Raw genomic sequence first — 12500 nt, 5'->3', positions numbered from 1 at the left:
AATCTTCCTTCCCCTCCTTTCATTTGCGTCCCCTCTCCTTCATTCCCTCCTTCAGTCTAATCCTCCCTTCCTTCATCCATGCCTCACCCTCTCGTCACCCTTTCATCCATCCTCCTCCAAACCTCGCCTGCCTTCCCTCCTCCCCTGCCTCGTCTTGTCTCTTAATCCACTTGAGATAACGGTCAGGAATCTAAACACAAGACAACACACGAGACTAACAGCACTTTCATATCTTTCTACATCTTTATATTGAGGTGAAAATGTTAAGAGAGAGAGAGAGAGAGAGAGAGAGAGAGAGAGAGAGAGAGAGAGAGAGAGAGAGAGAGAGAGAGAGAGAGAGAGAGAGCACATGTTACTGGCAATTATTATAAAACTGGTAACATTTGTGAAGGTGGTACGCGTCTTAGATGGCAATAGCGCTGCAGGTAACTTTATTTATGTTTTATTGACTTTATTTTTGCACGTGTGAATGAAGGAGAGAAGGTGAAGTGAACGCTATTAAAGTAACACTGAACAGTTGTTGCAAAATTTGTTTCGGTGCAGTTGGTAACACTTGTGAAGGTGAAAAACATTTTAGTGACGCGGATAAATTTTATTCATTTGTCTATTTATTGACTTATTTTAATCTAATAAGGATTCTCATCAAGGATACAAAAATTACCAATATAAAGAAAAGAAAAAGTTCGCTGAGTGTGATGTTTGTAAGAGAATAATTATAGGAGGAGGTTTCAGAAGGCTGGCCAGTTGAGTTTCGCAGGTGTTCTCATGTTCCCCTTACGAAGCAAGGTTGATAGGGAGGGCGACGAACGTCATGCTGGCACGTGTTAAGTGTACTCGTTGTGTACAGAGCCACCCAGGATTCGCTACAAACTGACCTGTACTATTCACTCGGGAAATTACCAAGTTAATGTATTTTTTTTTTCTTTTTCGCTTTTTTCTTTCGTGGTTTGTCTGTGCCACTCCGCATAAGATTGCCGGCCTGGTATATGTATAGATAGACTTGTATGTAGACTGATGATTATTTTAGCATCCATAAAGGAAAAGTTACGAATTCCAAAGGAAGAACCAACTCAGGGATACACATAAAAATTAAGCTTCAATAAGAGAATTAAACCAAGTGAAATAAGACAAGAAAGATCTTAAAGCTAAAAACTAAAGATAATAATAATAATAATAATAATAATAAAAAAGGAACAGTTTAACTTCCATGGAGAGAATTAAAATGACATTGATTTTTCTATTTACTTATTTTTAGGGACTGCAAGAAATCGAAAGATGTATTACACATGTCAGTCCCTGTAAAAAAAAAAAAAATCATTACACATCTACCATTCCTTCTCCAGAAATATGTCTGGTGTTCTTTTAAAAGCTTTCTATTGGGTCTCCACTGACACCTTGATACCCACCACTTTGTTCCAGGACCACTGTCTTCTTCTTCTTCTTCTTCTTCTTCTTCTTCTTCTTCTTCCTAATCATCATTATCCTCCTCCTCCTCCTCCTCCTCATCATCATCATCATCATCATCATCATCATCATCATCTTCTTCTTCTTCTTCTTCTTCTTCTTCTTCTTCTTCTCGTCCTCCTCCTCCTCCTCCTCCTCCTCCTTGTCTAACTAATCTGCTTGATTTCTTTTATGATGTTTTCACCATGTACGACGAAACAAAGGCAGTAGATATAGTGTACCTAGATTTTCAAAAAGCTTTTGACAAAGTTCCCCATAAGCGGCTACTAGCTAAATTGAAGTCACATGGTATAAATGGAAAACTTCTCAATTGGCTTGAAAACTGGCTGTCTGAAAGAAAGCAGCGTGTTGTTTTAAATGGTAAATTTTCAAACTGGCGAGAAGTTTTAAGTGGTGTACCACAGGGATCTGTGCTCGGCCCTGTTCTTTTCCTTATTTACGTTAATGATATAGATGAGGGCCTCACCTGTAAAGTATCTAAGTTCGCTGATGATACAAAAATAATGAATAAAGTAGTCACGTCAGAGAATAAAAGAAAATTACAACCTGATCTCGACCGCTTAGCCACTTGGTCAGACAAGTGGCAGATGAGCTTCAATGTAGATAAATGTAAAGTGTTGCACATTGGTAGTAATAACGATCACACTGATTACTTAATGAACGGTACCGAGCTTCTCAAGGTTAAGGAGGAAAAGGACTTGGGCGTTATAATTACCTCAGACCTCAAGTCAAGTAAACACTGCTCGGAAGTAGTTAAAACAGCAAATAAATTGGTTGGGTTTATTGGTAGGACTTTCGAATTCAAATCAGAAGGGATAATTCTCACATTGTTTAATACACTTGTCCGACCTCTACTTGAATACTGCGTCCAGTTCTGCTTACCCCATTACAGGAAAGATATAGACAAGCTGGAGAGAGTCCAAAGAAGAGTTACCAAGTTGATCCCACGACTGCGGAACAAGCCTTATGAGGAGCGCTTGAGGGAACTCAACTTGTTCAGTTTAGAGAAACGGCGAATGCGAGGTGACTTAATTGAACTGTTTAAGATGTGTCGGGGCTTTGTTAACGTAAATGTAAACAACTATCTCATCATTGACAGTTCCAACACCACTAGAAACAATGGTTACAAGATTATAGGTAAGCGTTTCAGATCAGACGAGGCTAAATATTATTTCTTCAATAGAATTGTAAATGTCTGGAAATCTCTCCCAGCACATATTGTCGATAGTAATACAATAAAACTTTTAAACAAAGGATGGACAGTCACCTCGCAGCAACCCCTCATATAACGTACTTTGCGCCTACATAAAATAGTTTTTTTTTTTTTTTTTAGGTACTGTAGTGAAAAGTATAATTTATCTTTCATCCTTTCCTATTACATCTTTCCTTTCCTTCTCCCTATGCTCTCCTGTTTTTCCTTCCTTGACCCCTAGTGTCCTCCATCCTCTAACTCTTAGAATCTGTAGTGGTAGTGAAAGAATAGACACACAGACAGCCTCGTTAGGCCCAGTAGGGTTGTTGCTGTCTGTTCTTTCCTTTGTATTCCTTTGTATTCCTTTCTCTCTCTCTCTCTCTCTCTCTCTCTCTCTCTCTCTCTCTCTCTCTCTCTCTCTCTCTCTCTCTCTCTGATCTGACTAACTTTACGATAAGTTTGAGTGATTGTAGAAGTAAGGTAGGATTTCAGCTCATTAACAGAGAGAGAGAGAGAGAGAGAGAGAGAGAGAGAGAGAGAGAGAGAGAGAGAGGGGGGGGGGGGAAGGTGGCCTCATAACTGGGTCGTTGGTAATGGTTTAATCCTTTCACACCAGGATCAATAATAGGGAATCTTTACAAACACCAACAAGAAAGAAAGGCATTAAAAAGAGTAGATTTTGGCTGGAGAACAAGGAAAGATGTCTCAGAGTGGCTAGTGAGTAAGGAAAGGTGTGATGATTAATTGTGAAAGGGTTAGTGATGGGAATATTAAGGTGGGGATGGTACTCTTGCTTGCTGTATGGGCAGGGATCTGATGCCAGTGATGGTTGGTGATTGGTTGATTGGTTGATTGCTCTCTCTCTCTCTCTCTCTCTCTCTCTCTCTCTCTCTCTCTCTCTCTCTCTCTCTCTCTCTCTCTGTATCTCCCTCGTTAGCGTTTTCATAATTTTTCCTCCTCTTCCTCTTCCTCCTCCTCTTCCTCCTCCTCCTCCTCCTCCTCCTCCTCCTCCTCCTCCTCCTCTTTATCCTCATCTCAAGCATTAGCACTTCTCTCATTTTAATTTTTGTTATTTATATTCCTCCTTTTTTTTTATCTTCCCATTCTTTTTTATCTTGTTCTTTTTATCGTCTTTCTTTCCTTTCCTTCTTTTTTCCCTCTTGTCTTTCGACATCATCGCTACGCTGCTCTTTCTTTTCATTCTTTATCCTTCTTCTTTATCGTCAATTGCTACCTCTTTCTTCATCATTGTCTGTCTTTTTCGTCTTCTCTCTCTCTCTCTCTCTCTCTCTCTCTCTCTCTCTCTCTCCTCTCTCTCTCTCTCTCTCTCTCTCTCTCCTTCTTCATCTTTAATTTGTTACTCCTTTTCTATCATTATCATCTTTGGGTTCCGTTTTCTTTGTCCATCAGCGTTTTCTTTCTCTTTTCTCGCTCTCTTCTTTTGTCATCATTGTTATCTCATTACTTCGGTTTCTCCTTCCTCCTCTCTCATCATCGTCTTTTTTCATTACCTCATCCTCCTCCTTTCTTTGTGTATAGATATTTTTTTCTCTTCCTTCATTGTTTCCTTTCCTTCTGCCACCTTTCTCCTTCATCATAGTCTTCCTTCTCTTTTGCCATCTTCCTCTTTCTTCATCCCTTTTTTCATCCCCTCTCTTCATCATCATCCTTCACTTTTATCATCTTTTACTCTCCGTTACCTTTCTTCTCTTCTTCATCCTTCTTCACCCTTCCTGCCTTCCTTCATCGCTTTCTTCCCCTTCGTCAGCTGTGCTCAGGTCTGTCCGCGTGGGCTGTCCCGGCGCATGGCGTGGCGTGTGTGGGAAGAATTATCACGAAGTGGCCTTAGGAGAGATGAGAGGGGCAGGTGGTGGTGGTGGTAGTGGTAGTGGTGGTGGTGATGTGACGTCAAAAGGATCTCTTGCTCCTCCTCCTCCTCCTCTTCTTCTTCCTTCCCACTCATCGTTCACTGAATGGAAGGGAGAAGGATGTGAGTGTGTGTGTGTGTGTGTGTGCGTGTTGGTGAGGAGGGGGGATTGTTAAGTGCCCTATCGCGTGCCATGATGCTTCTCTCTCTCTCTCTCTCTCTCTCTCTCTCTCTCTCTCTCTCTCTCTCACACACACACACACACACACACACACACACACACACACACACACACACACACACACACACACACACATCCCCCGTTAACCACACTGTCACTCATTCCATCACTTATCTCTCCCACCACTTGTCTCTCTCACTCACTCACTCACTAAGCGGACGTAACATTCACACACTCACCTCACTACCTCTTCGCGTGGCGCCCCAGCAGGTGTGTAGCCTCGAGGCGCCTGTGACTCATTCCGCCCTACATGTTGTCTCGCTGCTCCCTGTCTCTCAGTTTGGTCCCCTTTCGGCTTGACTGCAGCGGAGGAAAGTGTGAAGGGAAATTGTGGAGGGAGAGTGTAAAGGGAGGGTATGGAGGGAGGGTGTGGAGAGAGGGTGTGGAGGGAGACTGTGGGAGTGTGGAGGGAGAGTGGATGCCCTTGAGAGTAATGGATACGAGTATATTGTTAATCTCACAGGAAGTTTCCCGCATTATTGTACCTTTCTCTCTCTCTCTCTCTCTCTCTCTCTCTCTCTCTCTCTCTCTCTCTCTCTCTCTCTCTCTGCCTGCTTGCCTGGTTTCGTGCCTTTCTCTCTCCCTGCCTGCTCTTTGTCACTTGGTGTGTGTGTGTGTGTGTGTGTGTGTGTGTGTGCAAATGTTCCTTCTTTGTGTCCTGTTCAAGGAGAGAGAGAGAGAGAGAGAGAGAGAGAGAGAGAGAGAGAGAGAGAGAGAGAGAGAGAGAGAGAGAGAGAGAGAGAGAGAGAGAGAGAGAAGGGGTGAATAATTGCTTAGATAACTGAATGAAAGGTGATAGTTGATGGATGAATGAGTGAATGATAGCTGGGGAGATAAATAGATAGATAGAGGGATGGAGAGAGAGAGAGAGAGAGAGAGAGAGAGAGAGAGAGAGAGAGAGAGAGAGAGAGAGAGAGAGAGAGAATAGCACCATCACCACCACCACCACCATCTCCCTCTTGCGTGGCTTGCATGCAGCGATCAAGACTCTGCTGTTAGTGAATCCTAAAAAGTGCCGGACAGGCGGGCCGATTATCAAGGGCGTCACCTGGCCGGGGACACTGAGCGGCTTACTGAGGCTCAAACTGTCCACTAAGCCTTTTTTACTCCACTCAGAATATGCATGGAAATAAAATCGCCCCTAATTTTTTTCCCGAATATCTGCTAAAAATTGTTCGCTAAGTGTCTCTACTCCACGCAGAATATTAATGGAAAATTATCCTTACATGTTTTTGAATGTCTACTACTAAGGCTTTGACTGTCCCCTAAGACCTTTTCCTTACACTCAAAATATGCATGAAAAATCACCTTTATCTGTTTCCGAATACCTTTTAACAGTTTCCTAGGCTCCAGAGTTTTTTTTTAATTAATGCAGTGGGGTGAAGGAGGGAGAGGGAGTGAGAGATTTTTCCCCCACACTCAAAATATGCATTAAAAAAATCACCCTTACCTGTTTATGAATACCTGTCACAGTTTCCCAGTCTCCACAGCTTTTAATGGAATAAGTTAGTAATGTAGCGGGTAAGGGAAGGAGAGAGAAGTTACAAGTATACATCTATTAGCTTCTTGTCTGGCATACATAGTCCTGCATCTTTGTATCTGAGGACAATGCAAATAAGTAGAGAGACGGGTAGGCATGCAGACAAACAGGCATACAGATAGGCAGACAGGTAGGTAAACAAACAGTCTGACAAATAAATAGGTAGATAGAAAGACAGGTATGCAGATAGATAAACAAACCAGCAGGCACAGTGACAGGTGGATAGACGACAAGGAAAATGAGCAGGCGGACAGGTAGATAAATAGGTGGATAGATAGATAAACATGGCGACAGAGAGGCAGACAGGTAGATAAACAGGCAAGTAGATAGGCAGGCAGATAGATAGACAAGCATATAGGTAGAAGGACAGGTAGACAAACATGCAGGCAGATAAAAAAGGCAAACAGACAGGCAGAAAGGCAGGCAGGCCGATAGACAGTCAGATAAAGAGGTAGACAAAACAACAAGACAGATATAGGCAGGCAGACCAATCAAGGAAGGTTTAATGATAAAGTTAGATTTCAAAAGGAGATAAGAAGGAAATGGTTCTCGTATGCGGTGATAGATAGCTGGAATAGACATAGTGATCAGGTTGGTAGTGTAGTGTCGGTATTGACCTGTAACAGAAGACTAGATCAGGTTTATGGATAAGTGGATATGTAGGTATGTTTACTGTATTAGGAACTTCCATGTGTATGCCTGCTGACTTCTTACTACTCCCCTTACGTTCAGACAGACAGGCAGACAGACAGACAAGAAGACAAGGAGGCAAAGAGGCGTTCAGGCAGGAATTCTAGGACAAGGTGATAAACTTTCGTTCTATTCTTTGTGTTCCTTTATGCAAACGGCGTGCCTGAACATACTTATGCGTGCAGGTGAGCTGGCAGGTGAGCAGGAGGCAGCCACCCACCAGCGCCCCGTTCCAGACTCCCCCGCGCCAGGTCGGTGGAGGGGCGCCACGGGACGCTCTGGTTACGGAGGGACTAATTAGAAAAGTTAGTTAATCTCTGTTAGGGGAAAGAAGAGGAAGACTCTTGAGGAACGAAAAGAGGGGCAAGGCAGGACAGAGCGGCCTGTAGGGTGGGGTGTCTTAAGAAGTGCTGGACTCCACGAACTAAAGAACTAAGGATAGATAGAACTTAGGTACATCATTGCCACTTTATCTTCCTTGGCTCTTTACACTGTCCATTCCCGCTGACTTGACCTTGAGGTTTGTAGGGGTGTCTTAAAATGCAGGACTCCACGAACCAAAGATAGTTAATTGAGGTAAAATTTACACCGTTGCTACTTCATCTTGGCTTCACTCGACGCATCATCCAGCTATCTCAGTGGTTCTCAACCTTTTGCTCTCCATTTCCCCCTTCATGAATTCTCAACATTAATTTTTCTCCCAAATCCCACTCCGACAAAAAGGTGAAAAAAAAGTAAATGAATAAATAAATAAATGAATAAAGTAAATAAATAAATATAAATAAATAAATAAATAAATAAAATAAAATAGAATAAATAAATAAATAATTGAATGGTGATGTGATGAGAACACCTTTGCTTTATTACAAAATTGACAGTCATTTTTATCTTGTATTTGATAGATTTTTAAAAATTTTTTTATATGCTTAACTTACATCATTAGACCCCTTGGGAGCCATGGCCCCCAGGCTGAGAACCACTGAGCTAACTTGATGTAAAAGTTTTTTAGGGACGTCTTAAAATGCAAGATTCAACGAACTAAACGTACTCATAAATAGTTAATTAAGAAGGTACACCGTTGCTACGTCATCTTGGCTCCCGCTTAACACTGTCCATTCCAGCTGACGACGTAAAGGTTTTGTAGGGACGTCTTAAAATGCAGGACTCAAGGAAATGGCGGTAGGTAGTTGGGGTACATAGGTCGCTCTAACTAGATATGTATTGTCCATTGCCATTAGTGTGGCAGGACTCAGCTGACCGGGAACAGAGCGAGAAGAGGACAGACGGGTCACTGCACAAGATTGTTCATTCCACTCAGCGTTGCAAGACTCAGCTGACCGACTGGGGTGTGTGTGTGTGTGTGTGTGTGTGTGTGTGTGCATAACTAACTGAGATAAATGGGCCGCTCACACTATGATATCCAGTTAAGTTGGCAGGATTCAGTTGACTGGAGTAGATAGTAAATTTAGATAGAGACACCGGTTACTCCATATTGTCCGTTCCAGTTAATTAGAGGAGGTAACAAATCGAAGAGATAGAGAGACCGGTCACTCTATATTACTTAGTTAGTTCTGGGAAAGAGATGAGTAAAATTATTCTGAACGTGTATTTTCTAACATTTTTTCACTCAGGAAAACATGCAGGAAATGCCAGATACTGAACAGACTTTTAGAGCAGAAAAGAATAAGGTGATAGATATTACCATAACTAAGGAGAGAGTGGAACAGTAGATAGATCGGCTCAAAAAATTTAAGTCACTAGGACCAGACGAAATATATCCCAGAGTACTTAAGAAATGCAAAGAGGTTATTAGTGAACCGCTAGTTACTGTCTTTAGGAAATCGCTAGACTCAGGAGAGGTACCAGTAATGTGGAGTAATATGGAGGCAGGCGAATGTAGTACCCATCTCTAAGAAAGGAGATAAAACGTTAACGTCTATTACAAACTTGTCACCTTAACTTCAATTGTAGGTAAAATAATAGAGTCAGTAATAGCGAGGAACATTAGGGAGCATTTAGACAGGCATAACTTGATAAATCAGTCACAGCATGACTTCACGAAGATGGCCTGCCTTACGAACTTGTTGAGTTTTTATAGTTAAATTTACGAGGTGGCAGATTAGGGGTGGTTATGACATCCTATGGCTGGAGTTTAGTAAAGCGTTTAACAAGGTACCCCATCAGAGGCTCCTGAGATAGATGGGATAGATGGGAAGGTGTTGGGCTGGATAAGGTCGTGGTTAGGCGACAAGCGACAGAGATTTGTAATAAACGGCTCTAAATCCGAGTAGGGTCAAGTAATTAGTGGGGTGCCACAGGCATCAGTTTTAGGGCCATTGTTGTTTTTAATATATATTAATGACTTGGATAGAGGGATTAGTAGTGATGTTAGTAAATTTGTTAATGACACGAAAATAGGTAGATTAATTAGGTCAGATTCGGATGCCATCGCCTTGCAGGCAGATTTGGATAGGATGAACGAATGGACAGACAGATGGTAAATGCAGTTTAGTATTGGTAAATGCAAAGTACTTGACGTAGGTAGAAGGAACCGACACAGGTACACAATAAACAACGAAGCTCTGGTAAGTTTAGAGAATGAAAAAGTTTTAGGGAGTTACAGTTAGCTCTGATCTCCTTCTATGAAAATAATGCAGATGCCAGAAATAAACCAAATCAGGTATTAGGATGAATTTTTTTAGGAGTATTAAAAGTAGAAATCCAGAAATACTATTAAAATTGTATTTGGCCCTGGTAAGACCTCATCTAGACTACGCTGTGCAGTTCTGGTCCCCACATTACAAGAAGAATATGGGTCCATTAGAATTAGTACAAAGGAGACTGACTAAAAGGATACAGGGGATGAACGGTATTCCTTACTAAATGAGACTGAAAATATTAAATATTCATTCCTTAGAGAGACGTAGGGAACCTGATAGAAATCAGAGAGGATATAACAAGGGTGACGTACGCAAAATTCTCAGGCTCAGTAATCAGAAAAGGACAAGAAATAATGGATTCAAGCACGAAAAATTCTGGTTCAAGAAAGAGATAGGAAGGAATTGGTTCTCAAACAGTGGTAGATGAATGGAACGGATTCAGTAATCAGGTTGTTGGTGCTGAGTTATTAGGGCGAAGATCAGGCACACTTATGGATTGGGATGATAGGTAGGTATGTTTTATATAGCGATTGCCACGCGTAGGTCTGATGGCTTCTTGCAGCTTCCCCTTATTTTATTATATATATATATATATATATATATATATATATATATATATATATATATATATATATATATATATATATATATATATATATATATATATATATATATATATATATATATATATAATGTTCTTATATTCCAATTAATATTACAGACTCTGATGGCAGACTGAAGTATATTGGTGTTACTGTATATTGCCCAGTTAACTTGGCGAAGAATACATTGCCTTAGGAGTCTCTGTATTGCCTTATCAAATCTCCCTAAGGAGCAGAGGTGACGGACAAGACTGTGAGTTGTGTTCTTAAACGCTTTGTTCATTAATAAGGATTGTTTTCAAAGCCCACAGAGATGATTACTCAAATTCTCATGGTTGTTCTTGTATTTTTTTATGCAGAGCCCTTATCAAAGTACCACACATATCACTCAGTCATGAAATATCAAAACCTTCTCATTAGAGTCTGTTAGAGATCTTTAACTCTCTCATAATTTGTTCATATTATAGTTTTAATCTATTTTTTATTTTTTACCTTAATTACGAGTGTGAGGAATGTACACGTAACCTATTGATTGTGTTATCCAACTGTGTACACTACTAAACACACCACAAAATTTTAACGTGTCAACCAGAAAGAAAAAGAGATTAAAAGGATAGATTATCCCAATACCTAGCCAGTTAAACGATAAGAGGTGGCTGCAGAACATAAGATAAATGCCACAGAATCGTTTGCAATGGAGTAATGACCCAAGCAACAGTGATCTGAGTGTCTGGCGGCGATACCTGTATAAAATGTGGATGAAAAGAGAAATCAAAAGAAAACACGCTCTACAGTAGAACATCAAGCAAAACCAAAAGATACAAAGACTATATCTCCGCATCTACATCTACATCTACCTTGTGCAATGGAGTAGGAAAAATGGCTAAGTGGATACGGTAAGGGATGACAATTTAGTAATACAGTTTGACCGGGGTTCGAAGCCAGGCTAAGGAAGGTGGCGGGGAAGACGAGTAGCAGTGAGTGAGCCCGCCTGTTCATTCACCTCGGAGGCCTGACCAGCATATTGTATTACCTGTTTAGTGCTGGATGGAGGCAGGTAATTATATACATCTGATCGATAACGTAGAAGGACACGAAGATGATTACAAAGAATACACGCTACCTGCCTTACGACCAGAGAGAGAGAGAGAGAGAGAGAGAGAGAGAGAGAGAGGGAGAGAGAATCAGAAAGAACCTTGGTTTTTGTCATCAAAGGAAAAAACTTGTGGTTAAACCGTCGACTTATTGTGTTGGGGTTTGGAGGTGAAGGTTTTGTGGTGGGGTGTGGGAGGGGAGTGGTGGTGGTGGTGGTGGTGGCAATTAAAGTTGTGGTGAGGGAGAGTGTTCATGGTAGCAGCAACAGCAGTAGCAGTGGTAATAGTAATAGTAGTAGTAGTAGTAGTAGTGATGGTGGTGGTGGTGGTGGTTTTAGTCGGTCATGCAGTAAGTATGTACGTAACAGGACGGTGAAGATATGTGGTAATGACGATTGTGGCGTTGATAATAGTGTGGTAGTGCTTGTTGTTGTTGTTGTTGTTGTTGTTGTTGTTGTTGTTGCCGTCGTCACCGTCGTCGTTATTATTATTGTTGTTGTTGTTGTTCTGTTGTTTTTCTTCTTCTTCTTCTTTTTCTTCCTCTTGATGGTGGTGATGGTGATGATAGTGGTAACAACAGTGATGGTAATGATAGAACAGTGGCAGAAAGGATAGTGGTAGAGGTAGTGGCAATGGTAATGATTGGGGTGGAGGTGGTGGTGACAGTCATGGAGGTGATGGTGATGGCGATGGTGGTGGTGGCGGTGGTGGTGATGGTGGTTACTAAAGGTGAACTCACTCCCTCATCTTCTGTGCATGGCCTTCTGTTTCTCTTCAGGGTGATTATTAGCATGACAAGACACACACACACACACACACACACACACACACACAGAGAGAGAGAGAGAGAGAGAGAGAGAGAGAGAGAGAGAGAGAGAGAGAGAGAGAGAGAGAGAGAGAGAGTTGCAATCACTAATTATCACCATCATCACCGCAATGACAACGACAGTGCTAAAATATGAATAATAATAATAATGATAATAATGAAAACAGCAAAGGCATTATACTAATCAAGTCACTTTTAATGATATGAAGCAAGAGAGAGAGAGAGAGAGAGAGAGAGAGAGAGAGAGAGAGAGAGAGAGAGAGAGAGAGAGAGAGAGAGAGAGAGAGACGTAGATATAAGACACAGGCAACAACAAAATGAAAT

Source organism: Scylla paramamosain, chromosome 4 (assembly GCF_035594125.1).
Source record: "Scylla paramamosain isolate STU-SP2022 chromosome 4, ASM3559412v1, whole genome shotgun sequence".
Lineage (NCBI taxonomy): Eukaryota > Metazoa > Arthropoda > Malacostraca > Decapoda > Portunidae > Scylla > Scylla paramamosain.
Note: the sequence above shows the minus strand (reverse complement) of the source record.